Here is a 15,199-nt window from a genome sequence, read left to right on the forward strand (position 1 = left end):
TTGTCAGTTCAAGAATAATTTATGCAACTTCATATTATTTGTTTGAAAGAATTAAAAGAGCAGTTTCATGTCTGTCCTTGTATTGTTCAACTGGTCGAGACTGATATGAGATTTAGAAAGTAGTTAGTAATGCAATACTTTTTAGAGAGAGACAGTAATTAGTACAATAAACTAATTACAGTGTTGTAGATGCAATTTGTAGTAATCAATTACTTTTTTAGATTAACTTACCTAACACTGGTTATAAAGGGCAACGAAAAAAAAAAAAAAAAACAATCCTTGCAAAACTATACTATAATTAAATATTTTACGATTTGTTTCTATATTTAGTATGTGCAGGTTTGAACAAGTTGTGGTGCTGTTAGGGATGATAATTACACTTACACTACAAAAGCAAGGACTAAAATCATTTTAAGAAGTAAAAATTTAATTTAAAAAGTATTTATTCTCCATTAAAACTTCCTAAATTGAAAAATGAAATTTTCAAAACAATAGTACCCTGTTTTTGACAGATTGTTATTTTTCTTGAGAACATCTTGAAGATTAAGTAGAAAACTTTCCATTTTTTTTCTGTGTGTAATGAACCGATGAAGTTTAGAATCAACCCGCTGCTCAACAACAGCACAAAGCAATTAGCAGCGCAACACAAAATATTAAAAAAGAATAAATTCAAAACTGCTCGTCTACTGGCACTGTATTGTTTTTTTCCCCCACTGTACATATGGCAAGAGGAAGTCATGTAATGGAAAGAAATCACTATGCAACCTTTAGTCGAGATGAGCTCAGGAACAGAGAGCATCACATGACAGCAGAATAAGATGATTTCTTCTAGATCATCTCTCCGCTAAACTGCTCTGAACGAGGTTAAGGGACCCCTGAGCAGCTGATGGTGTCGGAGTTGTCAAAGCAGAATGCTTGACTTCCCTGCTTAACCTTTTTGAGAGCAGGGCAAATACAAACATTGTGGAGAACTGGGGAAAAAAGAGACGTATCAGGTGACAGAGGAACTCGGCTCCGTTCATTCATCATTTCCTTTCAAAGGAGACTCGAGGATGAACAAATGGGAGGCCTTTTCTGAAGATCCGCATGCACGGTTAAATTGTGAATCATTTGCCTACAACTATCACTAAATATAAACGGATGTCTAACGAAAAACAGTGTTTAAATTAGCATATACTATTTCTGCAGTATATACTGGAATTTTTCTGTATGTTTGAAATACCTGGATGACTGTACAATACTGTGTCCCACAAACACTGTCCTGGAAAGCCTGGTAATATCAGGGAATTTCAAAAGTGTTATTTTCACCCTTGGAAATGTATGATGGTGAGCTCTGGAAAAGTCATGGAAATGTATAAAATGTTAAAAGGTCATGGAAAAATCATGGAAATTTCTAAAGTCAATGTATTTCTTTGCTTGAAATGACTCTTTGTGGACTGTAATCTATCAAATGATTTTTAAAAATGACTTAAAAGGTTGTGATTTCGGAGCTTTGTGCATCGCCTCCATCATTTGCTGTGATTGCTTGTTCTATCATATCTTATGTTCTGTCTAACAGATGCCTAGAACAATTTATATTGACTATAAAAAACATTCCATTACTTTTGCATGACCTTTTAACATTTTATTAATTTCCATGACTTTTCAAATATCTAATAAAAAGGCAAAATGTCAGTAAAAAAAATGCATTTGACTGTCCAAAAAGTGTCCGAAATAATTACAGTTGAAAATGTACAATCTTTCAGTATTTATGAGATGTTACGCAATCACAACATTATGGCATGGCACAAGCCGATTGGCTCTGCTGATCCTGCAGCCAATTAAATTGCTTGCTCAATATTTAAATAGTCTGGTTCAGTGTTTGCTGTAAGCTAGTCCTCGTCCTCAGAGTTCCTCTGAACCCCTCCACCTCCCCCAGCTCCACCTGCCTAGATATTATACGAGTTTTATGTCTGTCTATTTATTCAGCAGCAGCATAGCAGATCTACCCCTGGTTTCACAGACAAGGCTTAAGCCTAGTCCCAGACTAAAATGTTTTAACTGAAAGCAACTTGCACTGATATATCTTAAAAAATGTCAGTGCCATTGTCTTGTCTCAAGATGCACAACAGTAATGTTTTTTTTTTGTTTTTTTTCTAAGGCACATTTATAAAAGATACTTAAGTGCCCAACTAAGGCCTAATCCTGGCTTAATCTAAACCCTGTCTGTGAAACCGGGCCTAAAATACATAAATTTAACTAATATAACTAAATACTTAAAATGTCATGTGGTGACAGTGTACTGCTGGAATACATGACCTCATCATTGGATTTTTAATTCTGTGAATGGCATCCAGTTCATGATCTTGGAGAAAAACTGAATGCATTTTGCATTTTTAATCTCATTTTGAGTAAAAAATGTCCTAACACAGTCCAATAAAAGTTTGTTATGTTGTATTCTTCCTATTTTGGCAGCAGTCAATCATCTGGGTTTCAGGAAACGGATGGGCTAAAGATTTTACCCCTATTTAAGCAAGACATTTAAGGCTGGGCCAGACTAAAAAAAATCATAGATTTAACAGTTTTGTTCCTATAGTGTGTGGAGTGTCACAATGTGGCCGAGACACACACCACACACACTAACATATTCCATTCACAAACAACCAGAGACCCGACTATGAACATGGGAAATCTCACAAAATCTCTTGGTCAAATGTGACTTTAGAGTAAATAAATGTGATAATAGTGTTTGAACTGCTTTTTACAGAAAATGTGTGGTAAATAAGTAAAAGAAAAAGGCAGGGATGAAATCGTATACGCCCGTCTTCCGTCAGCTTTCTGATTTGGTATCGTTTTGTTCCATGTGACAATCTACAGAGTGCATGTGCGTTTATCCTCGGGGTTCCACACACAACAGGATTTCTGATTTGTGAATTTTCACTCTTAACACACCTCACAACACAGGAAAATGGTAAGATAATAAGTAGAACCATCAAGATAATCTGGACTTTACCTTGGACACTTGGGCCCAAAATCGAACCGATAATCTTGTAGTGTTTGGGTGCCTTTAGGATGATGGACACGTCCTTGCCTTTTGTAATTAATATCAGAGGCAGTTGAGCTGGTCAATGGCAAACTAACATTTTGTCTCTGAGGTCTCTAAGGGACCCTCACAAATCAATATGCATGTCAATTATTATTTTTTTCAGCCCCCATTGTTCTCTCTGTTGACCTGGAGTATCACAAATATCCCCCATCCAGCCTTTTTACACAGCTCAAATTACTCATGAATGAGTCATTCGTTCCAGCTGAAAGCGTCTTTCATGGATTGATCTTTATTCACAGATAATGACCATAATGGTCTACACAGATGTTTTTGTAAAACTTTAGCTTTAATTGGCTCGCTCTGCTTTAGAACTTAATTGCAATGTCTTTTGAATGAGTTTGTCCTTGTCTTTTTTGGAAAATCCGGAGCAGGTTAAACTTCTGTTTTGGACACAAAGACCACATTAACTGTCGATGAAATATCTCTTAATCTCAGACTGTATTGTTGATGCTGGTGCATTCATTTTCAGATGTATGTTTAAGGTTATCTACTCTTTCAGATGTGGTGAAAAATGAAAGAGTTTTCTTTCAATTAAACACCCTATTTGCAGAGCATAAATTTTCTAAACCTTTATTTGACTGTATAATTCATATTATGAGATTTAAATTCAAATGTTCTCTCACTCAGGACAAACCTAATACTTGCAAATGAAATAGCTACATTATGATAATGTATTATAAAACAGCAACACAAAATTACAGCAAAAAAAAACAAAAAAAAACAACAACAACAACAATTTTTTTTACAGAGCTCAAGCAACCAAACACCCACTTCCCCCGATGGATGGCTTCATGCACGATGAAAGCCGATGAGCTGCAAATCCCCGTCTCGTTCTGCTGATGAGGTCTGAAATACCTCACGGCGTGATACCTGCTCGCAAACCAAATGCTGACAATTACCATCTGTAATTAATTGTCATTTGTATTATGCACATGAGGATGGTCCAATAATTGTTCATGATTGCACAATCACAGACTAATTAGGTTGACATTATCAGCATTTTAAAGAAGGGAAAATGAAGAGAGAGGGAGAGAGTGGGTGATTTTTTCTTCACCTTATGAAAGTTTAGTCAGTCAGTCAGTCAGTCAGTTAGTTAGTTAGTTAGTTAGTTAGTTAGTTAGTTAGTTAGTTAGTTAGTTAGTTGGTTAGTTAGTTGACCTTTATTGTCTCCCTTGGGACAAATTTGTCTTGGGCAAACGAGAGAGCAGGTGAACACACACCATCAACCCACAACACAATTACAAACCATCTACAGTTGCATTCAAGAATCATATAACACAAGACGAAACATTGCATAACATTTCCAGATGCCCTACTTCAATCATTCTAATATTCCATTATACCTACACCTAAGAAAAGAAAAGAAAGAAAAAACACATTACACACTCTTCATTTATAATTGTTCAATAATTTAAATGAGGGCATCAGTTCATACTCTTTATGAAGAATATGGCTTGAATCACCAATATAAGGCTCTGCATCTTTACAGTCCTCTGAAATATCTTTTGAAGAGTAAATGGGGGCAACATGGCAATTATTTTTCCAGCTCTTCTAACCACGTTCTGAAGTTGTGACCTATATTTAATGGATAGATTACTAATGATACCGTACGTAGCATATGATAGATTTAATGGCTACTCTATAGAACAGTAGCAAGGTACTTTAATCCACAACTTAAACCCTGAGCCTTCGCAGAAAGTGCAAGCGCTGACTCGCTCGTGTACAAACATACTCCACTTGGAACCCCTTGTGACTGAGAATCAAAGTAAATCCCTAAATAGTTACATGTTGTTACCTGCACCACTTGCTCTGCATAAATTTACACCGGCTATGATTGCCAACAAACAAACCTCGAGTCAAGTTATTGGACTCATAATAACATTTCAAAAGCAGTTTAACCAATTAGATTTTTGCATTTTTGGAAGCCAACACAATGCTATTGTGTTTTAGTATGTTGCTGTGAGGTTACCAAGATATAAGCATTTATGTGCTTGGATAAACAAAAACGTTCGGATTGCTATAGTTCGTTTTTGGTTAAAGGCTGTCTCAGTCCAACCCGTGTGGAATCAGTCTCACTGCTTTCAGAAGCTTCCAGTAATGTGACTATTTTTTTGATGGAACAGAGCTTCGAAACACTTTGTTCGAAACACAAATGAGTGGTTCGGGAACTTGCCAAGACATGTGATTTCAACAAACGAGACCGTTACGTCATACTGTTTCGAATGTTTCAAAATTCAGATGGTTCGCAGAATGAACCCCTAAACGAGTAGCCTATGGCAAGCCGTAGATAATGATTTTAACTGATCTCAGTTATATAAAGTAGGTTAATTTTTTATTAATGTAATGAATGTTAATACTTATGCGTGTATAATACAAACAAAGGAGAATGATATTTAATTGCTTCTAATTGACCTAGTTTACCAAGCCCTGCCTAACAACGCACAAAACAAGCACTACGCATTAATAATAGAGCACTAATTTTACAGAACAGTCATACTTAATGTTTTTAATTATTTGTAGATTACATTTAATAGATCCTACTTTCATGAAAACATTTTAATTGGTTTGTAATGTGTGTCATTTATAAATGGATTGATTTTTTTCATTGTAGGCTATTTATTTACACATTTTGACCAGCAAATGCTGTCCATCTTTTTTATGTAAAGAGGACTGATCACAACTGGTAGAGTCAACGTAGATGCAATGTGCATAGTTACATTTTTGGAGAGGTATACGACATGTGTATATGATCAGTAGTTCTAAAATGAAAAAATTACAACCAATGCAAATTTGTAGAAATAAGTCACAGGCCTTATATATGAGGGAGACATCAATCTCAAAGGTCTCAATTACATCTTTGACACGGCCTCTGATTCTGCTGACCCACAAATCAGCCGTGGTCTGTGTATTTTATGTTCTACATAAATTATAAGCCATTGAGAAAGCACACGAACAGACGCTCCATCAACAGCTGTTATTGACACGGGCACTTTGCAACTAGACTTAAAGATAAATCACAGTGTGCTTATTGACATTTGGAAAATGCCGGCATTGGTTGACCCCGCACGCTGACGGCATACAAAGCTGTGTTCGTGCTAATCCAGTCCCTCACGAGCGTGTTTTACAGTTTCATTTCAGCTGAGGGATTTACATGGATTCTTTTGGAAGTCGTCAGACTGAAACAGAGATGTTAATGACTGTGCCGATAAAAGAGTGCCATTTCCCAGACATTCAAACAGAGCATCAAATCTCGCAAAGATCCACTGACTTTTAAAAATCTTCTAAATGAAAAGGTCCAACCTTTTAAATTCCCCATTGATTTAGGTGCCGTTCTTCTGTGCCTTTGGGTTTGGGGTTTTTAATTAAAGGAAAGGGTATGGGGACCTTCATTTAAAATGAAGGTTTAGCTTTTAAAAGCCAGGGTGAAAGCGGTGCTTCTAGAAATGAGTGCTAGAATGGACTGAGTTAAACTAATTCCTCATTGTCTGCACAGATGAATGCTCGGCTTGAAAGGAAATTCTTCGAAAAAGGAAATTACCTCGGCCACTGGAGTCTAATGCCAAAGATTGGTTGTAAAGAGGCAAAACTACAGCATTTCTAAAACAGCTTGGAATAGTCTTATGTCAGTTTCAAATTGATGTCAAATCAGATATATGAAAGTGCAAAATAAATCAAATTGGTTTCCAAGGCTACAAACTGATGAGATATTTGTTAAAAAATACCTGGTGCAATAGTATTTGAAAGTCTGATTCACGTTTAATTGTTTTGTTCAGATGACTCATTTTTGACTCAGATGACTCATATGAGTCATAACTCCTTATAATCTAAAAATGCTGGGTTGTTTCAACACATGTTTGGGTCAAATATGGACAAACTCAACCATTTATATTTTTGAATGAAATTTTTAAACCCAACGGTTGGGTTTGTCCATATTTGACCCAAACATATGTTGAAATAACCCAGCATGTTTAGTCTCTGTGAGACAGAAACTCCATTAGAGCCGTGATCACACTAGACTTTGAGCACATGAATGTGTGTTCTTTTAATTCAGCCATCGCGCCATGACTTATCGATCTTCTATTGGTCACACGTCTTCACATGATACAAATCACACGTCACGTTCTAGGAAATTACAAGTTGTAATTACAAGTTACGAGGATGTGAACGCTTTTTAAACGTTGGAATCTCGCAATTATGGTAATTACAAAATGTGAAACTTCTTTGCATGAGCTTGTGTTTCCGGTCTCTAGCATTTGTATGTGTATAAATAGAAGTCAATAAAAATGTAGTTTTCCCCCCAAAACACTGAAGATTGTCCAACTCACGGGAAAAGTAAAAGTATTTTACGAGATGGTGATTTTATATGAATTCATATGATTTGATTAGAATAAAAACCTCCGATTCAATTGAATCTCATTATAAAGGCACACCCCTAACCCGACCCCTAAACCTACCCGTCACTGGGGTTTAAACTGATCGTATGAAAACGTTCGAATGAGATCGTACGAATTTGTACGAATTAGCCACTAATTCAGCAAAACGTAAAATAGTTACGAATTGTCTTGAGATTGTGTTGGATTGTCCAATGCTGCATTGTTTCTGATTGTATTTAATTAATCAAACTCACAGCTCTCAAAAGTTCTTACAATTGAGTAATTCAGATTGGTCACATTGCATAAATGTTGTCTCGCTGTAACCCGTGCAGGCCAAGAGAGTCTGTTTGTTCAGTGGGTAATGGGTTAAACATGGCTTTAATTGTGCATCAGAATGTATTATGGGACTCTTGGCCAATATGTTACAGAATGCTAAGGCTAAAGATCAGGGCTGGCAACTAGAAGGTTGCTTGTTCAAGCCTTATGGAGTGAGCTTTTCAGCAAGGCACTTTGCATTATTCCTATAATTACTGTGCCTTATGAAAAACTGCAAATTAATGTCAGTGCTAATAGCTAGTTTTCTCCATATATAATAAAACTCCTTTTCCAGGGAGATTGTTCCTCTAATACGTGTACTATGTGTCAGTTTGGATAAATGTGTACTAAATGGCTGCTTACTAGTTTGCAGACCTTAAATAGTGCTGTTGTGCTGATTTGTGGATTTAAATATACTGAGAGAAATATAGTGTTTTAGTAGCTGAAAGCATAATCTAATTAGCCCAAATATTATACATTTTTAGGTTCTTTAGTGGCATATATGGATCCATGAAGAAACATTTAATATCCATAGAAACTTTCCATTGCACAAAAGGTTGTTTATAGTGGAAAAGGGTACTGTGAATTGTTAAAACGTTCTTCACAATAAGAAAAAAAGCGATATGGCAGTGCTGTAAAAAACTCTTTTGGATCCTTCATTCTCAAGAGTGTATGTAATTGTATAATATAATACTATATATAATACTATTGCATAATAATCAAGCATCCAACATTTGTAGAAGTTTATGAATGTCAAATGTCAAAAGAATTCTGCATGGCCAGATTTCTTATTACTGACTTTTTGTTCAGGCATCTGAGAGCAACATTTTTAGGCAAACAACATTTTTATAATTCTTCCCATGAACTCTCTCCAGGTATGTGGCTTGCTCTCTAATGGAAAATGTAGAAGATGCTGGAGTACTTGAAGCAACAGATAAAGTTGTTCAATCAATGGTACCATTGATTTCTACTGTCTTAAACAGCCTAGAATATGATGTTTGGGGTATTAAGGAATGCTCAAAATGGCCCTAGACCATGTTACAGTATGGAATAACCATGAGTCATGTTGCGAAGCTGTCTTTAAAGCATCTTCAGTCTGTATTTCTGCAGTGACAGGTTTCACATATAGGCCACTAAACAATTTATCAGATTGGATTTTCACGTTTCCCAGGAAACCACAGACACTTGCACAAGTGAAGATGAGCAACATAAACCTGCATCTACTGTTTTCATGATGACTGTTACACCCACACAGCTGTGAGGAAAAGTTTATCTTCCAAAACATTACAGATGTCTCATCAATTTAAAAAAATATTGACATTTTTGATTTTTGATTTTGTAAATATTGCAGTGCATGTTTATGTGAGTGTACCTTCTGAGTTAAAGGTAGGGTAGGTCATTTTTGGAGAGGCTAGCAATAGCGAGCTAGCTTTGAAAGCATAATATCCCACCCTCCGTTCAGAGTGTCTCCAAAGCCACGCCTCCTTCAAAACATGACATAAACTACCTCATGTCTGAAAGCACACAACATTACAATAATAATGAACATAACTTAAAGAGAACTAACCTGTACTACCTGACTGCTGCAGATTAATTTCGGCATTGGTAGTTTTGCCATTGAAACACATAAAGTCACAAACCGCTCTGAGTATAGCGTCACAGGTTTCCATCTCTTCCAAGTTACAGTATGGCGTGAGCGCAGCATAAGCCCATTGTTTTGGTTGAGGAGGAATTGTAAAAGGCGGCTGCTGTTTCGTATGCGGCGTTCGGTGACTGACATCTGTCTAACTCTGCATTCAGACCGAATGCAATGATTCATTGGACGCACATTTTATGGTCCTACGCCTTCCACAGATGATATATATATACACACATAATACATTTAAGGCTGAGCCTCAGCAAAATATTTTTTAAAAATCTTATAAGATTTTCAAAGTGTGAGAGGCCACAAACATGATTTAACCGTTTTGTTTCAGTATTTCAGAGTCCTGACTGTGAACACGGGAAATCTCGCAAAATCTCTTTCAGCAAACGTGACTTTATAGTAAAAAAACGCATTATAGAGCATGGACTGCTTTTTACAGAAAATTTGCAGGGGGAAAAATTTTTTAGATGAAGTCACGGAGACGGTGTGAACATGGACTTTACCTGTACAGCGTGAGCTCTTCCGTCAGCTCGCTTCCTGATTGGATATTGTTTCGTTTCACATGATAATCTCCAGAGTGTGTGTGCGTTTGTCCTTGGGGTTCCCCGCACACAACAAGATTTCTGATCGCAAATATTCAACATGGGTGGCTCCGAGCAGATTTAGTGTCTCTTAACACACCTCACACCACAGGAATCTGATAAAATAATCTGTAGAACCATCAAGATAATCGGGACTTTACCTAGGATTGTCAGAAGGGGAGAAATTATCTTGCTCCGATTATCTTGCAGTGTGGTGGGCTTTAGACCACTTCACTTAGTGATTGCTATCAGGATGTGAAGAGACTTTCAACCAGCATAACAAAAAATGTTTCTGGAACAAATCACCTACCCTGCCTTTAAGAGTATTCGATTTCCCTTTCAAGCAATTCTCCTCCAATCAGAAGTGCTCATTCTCATTCAGGTGGCATTTGGCTAAACTAAACAAATAATTCTGCTCTGGTATTTGGGATTTCGCAAGAGGCCCTGCCCTCACCTCAGGGGCACCAATCACAGCAGGAGGCCAACGGATGAGTGATTAGACGCCAGGCATGATTTGACCTTCAGGCTTTGTGTTGGCGAGCTTTAAAATACAAAAAAAGAGTGTGACATGATCCCTTGATCTCCTTCCCTGTCTCAGCTTGGACAACAACACGTTTTTTGATTGCCTGCACACACAAGATTCACTCCCTCTGAATAGAAAACAGCTTTTGAATATTTTTTCTCTCTCTCAGAGAGTTCAAAGTCTATTTACATTCAGTAGGCTACTTAGCTGTATTTGTGTCCTGAGAAGACAGAGTAGTGATTGATTAAATTTGTCAGTCTATGATGAATGCTTGTGAGCAACTGTACTAATCAGAGATTATTACGTTCAATACAAACATTGTTTATAAAGTTCTATACTTTTCAGGGTACCATAAGAGTGAGTGATTCCCCTAAATGTGTGCTTGTCCATAGGGCTGTACACTCTCACACCAAATACACAAATTCTGTACTATATCTGATTGTATGTAAGTGCAAACTCATGAAATCACTAAAAGAGACCGACTCATAACAGGCTACAGTGGTCACGCTGTACATTTTTTAACCCCTTAACGCCCGAATTTATATAGCTGTATATATAAAAAAAAATTATGTGTGTTTTTGCCTTTAAGTAGATGGTAAATAATGTTGAGATTATCAATTTCACTTTTGCACAACAAATAAATAGAAATTTTGGTATGTTGCAAATTTGCGACAACAGGCATTTAGGGTAATTTTTTTTACAAAATGGTAAAATTAATAAAACACATTTTCCCATCTCAGGTATGTAGATTTTATTCATGGCACAAAGTTGTTAGAACTTATAAACTTTAATTGACAAATTAATGAATCTTGACAACAGCAAGAAACAAAACACTCTCCTACTCCCTAACATTGACAGTATGACAGTAGTTTTTATACATTCTATGTTACACTCTGTTTAACTCTTTCCTTGTTTCTCCAGTGCATACATTATATATTCTTATAGTGTTATATCCTAACATGCTATTTTTTGTGAAAAAAAATAAATACATTTTTTTTGGCTGAAATCATCTAAATACAGCATTATTATAATATGTAGCCATTAGCCCAATCCAGCCGTTATGGCCCAATGTCGCAAATTTGCTACAAACAGAAATCTACAAAGTACGTAAAAAATATTCGTCACATGAAGTCTATATGAATAACATAGCTATAGAAGCAATCAATAAGCTGGTACATATTTTTATCTTAGCACAACTTAACTCATTTTGGGCAATTTCTCCACATTTGCGCCCTTGATATGCGGATTTTGCAAACCAAAATATTAGCTTCGGTGAACCGGATGTAGTTCCCACTCCGACCGCTCCTACGAGAAACCAGTGCGTGCAAAATGTTCCTAGGTATGTATCGAATGTGCACAAACAGGCATTGGGGGAAAACACACGCGATCTCGCCTGCAGTCTGAATGGAAGGGGTTTGTTGCAAATTCGCGACAGTGGGCGTTAAGTTAATTTACTGAAAAAAACCTTCTCATAAGAGTCATTTGTTCTTGAATCGAACCGCACTGGTCACGTTGTATGTTTGTTTATACGTCGTACAGCCTGCAAAGACAACTCATTAGAAAGATGCTTCTAGACGTTATTTCACAGTAGACGCCTTATTATTGCATCACATTCAACGCAGACAGCCCAGGTAAAATATGATTTTTAGGCGCTGAAGATTCAGCAGGAGGGAGAACCGCTTGTGAAAAGCAGTGCAAGAAACTTTGGCCCACAGTGTGAACACAGACATCTTGACAGCCGATCAGAACAAATACATAAAAATGCTATTGCTGCTCTGAGAAAACCATAATTCTAAGGACCAGAGGTGTTGGGGAGGAAAAAGACTGATCCAGAGAGGCTCATTAAAGGGATAGTTCCAAAAGTCTAATTCTGTCTTCGTTTACTAATATCCATCTTGAAGAGTAGTGCACCAGTCGCATTCTGCCAAGACATATAGGTTTGGAACAATGTGAGAGTGAGTAAATGAATGTTTTTTTTTTGTTTTTTTTTTTGAACTATTCCTTTAAGTGTCAGTGAAGAGCTGAACTAGCATTTTCAGCTCATAAACCGCCTTCCTGCGAAAACCCTTTAAAGATAAAAGATCAACAAATCACCTTAAAAACATTCCATGACACATCAGCCCTCCATGTAGCACTCAGCTCTGAATGTGTCTGCTCCGCAATTACACCTTACAGTAAGGTGCACACAGCCGACGCTCTGAAAATCAATCATTTGGGATTGTTTTTTACAGTTTTAATGGGTTCCTGTGACCCTGCACCTTGGATTCTTTGAAGCAGAAAGCACTTCAGACTTAAGCCTGTCGATTTTCCGATTTTAGAAATAAGTTGTGGCCAAATCATTTGGATCAACAAAGATCCAGCCAAAAGTTCAGAATCGGGAACTTCAGGCATTTATCCAGAAGGAAAGATATGCTTTTAAAATAAATGTCTCCATGGTTTTGATATCCCAGGTGAAAAAAACGTAGAATTAAATAGACTTGAAATTCAAGTATTGTGTTTATAATACATTTGTATTCCCAACATGCTTATTTGAAGTGCATTAAAAATACATTGAATTTCATTTTAATATATTTCTAAAAAGTGCACTAGAAGTACATTGGTAATAAATATATGCTTAAAGTTACACTTTTAAGAAATATGCTAAACACAAGCATACTTTTAATATATTTCTAAAAAAGTATACTATAAGTACTTTGGTAATAAATATGCTTAGTTACACTTTTAAGAAATATGCTAAACACAAACAAACTTTTAGTGAAGTTTTAGTGTATTTACACAAACCATACTTATGTTACTCTTACTTAAAGTATATTTTATGTGTACTTTGTGTAATAACGTAGCAAAATGATTAAGCTTTTAGTGGGTTTAAAATATATATACTTTATAAACGCTTAGGAACGCTTAAATATTTATGTATTTATCTTACAATTATTATTTATCTTACAAGTATTTATCTTCTTGTAATATTTTGAAAAACATTGTTTACATTTACAATGTACCAACTTATAATGTATTATAAACATTTGTCAACTATTATTAAGCATTGCAGTAAGCATACTAAAAATTTCATTTAGAAAATGAAGATGTGACATTTAAACTCTTCTGTTCCTTTATTCACTTTATTCACTTCTGCACATTGTTTTTCCGTAACTTTTATTTTCATTTTTTCAGAAAATTGCATTGCAGATGCTTAATTATTTAGTGATGTAATATTCATAGTGTACTTTTCAGTAATACAGGTATAACTGAAATGTTCTAAAAAATATATATATATAAATATAGCTCTGCCATATCATTTCACTGATCTTTGTTATTATGTATTTTGTTCAAGAGATTATATATGCTGCTGTACTTTTTAAATGTACTCATATATTTATTTTGCAATGTACTTTGCAATGTATTTGTTTTGCAAACAAGATAGCATGTTAAGGTTTTCTTGATTTCAGAGTCTGTGTATGTCTTAACATTAATATTTAATTATTTTTGCACTTTTAATATACCATTTTGAATACTGAATAAAACAGCTTTATAATAAACTATTAGTGTAATGCTAATACATTTTTAATGCTATTTAAATGTTCTTGAAGTACATTAAAATGAAGCTTCAAATATATTCTAACTAGTTTAAGAAATATGAAATTATATTTTAAATTAACTGTAAACAAATACACTTAAATGCACTAAATGTACTTGAAGTGGTTCCATTTTAGCACAGTTTAATATATTAAAATATATTGCAAATAGCTTAAAATTGATCTTAAGCATATCTTGAAATACACTTAATATGCACTTAGTATAGTACAATTTAAATATATTAAGTATGTCCAAAAAAGCACAATTTAAATATATTTCCTTTTCACCTATGCGGCGGCTGTTGGTGACAGTGGCAGTTTGTGGGTGAGCTGATCTGTGCTGTGGATGATATCAGACGCCCAGCCTGCATTAGTCTGTCCACTTTATGGCTGCAGCCTGCGCTTTCCGTCCTCTTATCTGGCGAGAGTTCAGAAGTGACGGATGCATTAGGACATGCACTAGTAGCTTTCAAGAGCTTAAATCCATTTGCTGGATTATCACTTTGAGCCCCTGTGTAATGACATGGCTCAACCCCAAACATCTTCCAGGATGTCGGACACGAAGGGTCGTTTTTTAACACGACCCTCGTGGCCCTTTTTTAAGACACCAATGCTGCTAACATTTGCATTTTTCATCAAGCGCATGTAACTGGTCCTACTCGCCCCGCTCCGAGAGGGGATTTGAAGCGGTGTCTCTGGCATGAGAGGCAGGCGCACTAACAAGAATGCTAAAGACTGCAGTCTCTAACATGCCTCTTGAGACCAGGGGAGTGAGGTTTACACACACAGCTCTTACTAGCTTAGCTTGCCTCCATTACACTCACCCCCCCAAGGTGATATATATGTGTTCAATACTCACTGCTGTGTGTGTGCACTTGGATGGGTGAAATGCAGAGCCTCTTGAGGCCAAGGGAGTGAGGTTTACATGCACAGCTCTTTCTAGCTGGCTTCTGTTACACGTACTAACTCTTGTATTAGCTTCAGATTATAAAAAATAAAGGTTCTTTATTTGCATCAACGGTTCCATGAAGAACCTTTGACATTCATGGAACCTTTCCATAGCACCAAAGGTTCTTTATAGTGGAAAAGGGTTCTTTAGATCATG

This window comes from Abramis brama (genome assembly GCF_963993115.1).
Source record: "Abramis brama genome assembly, chromosome: 25".
NCBI lineage: Eukaryota > Metazoa > Chordata > Actinopteri > Cypriniformes > Leuciscidae > Abramis > Abramis brama.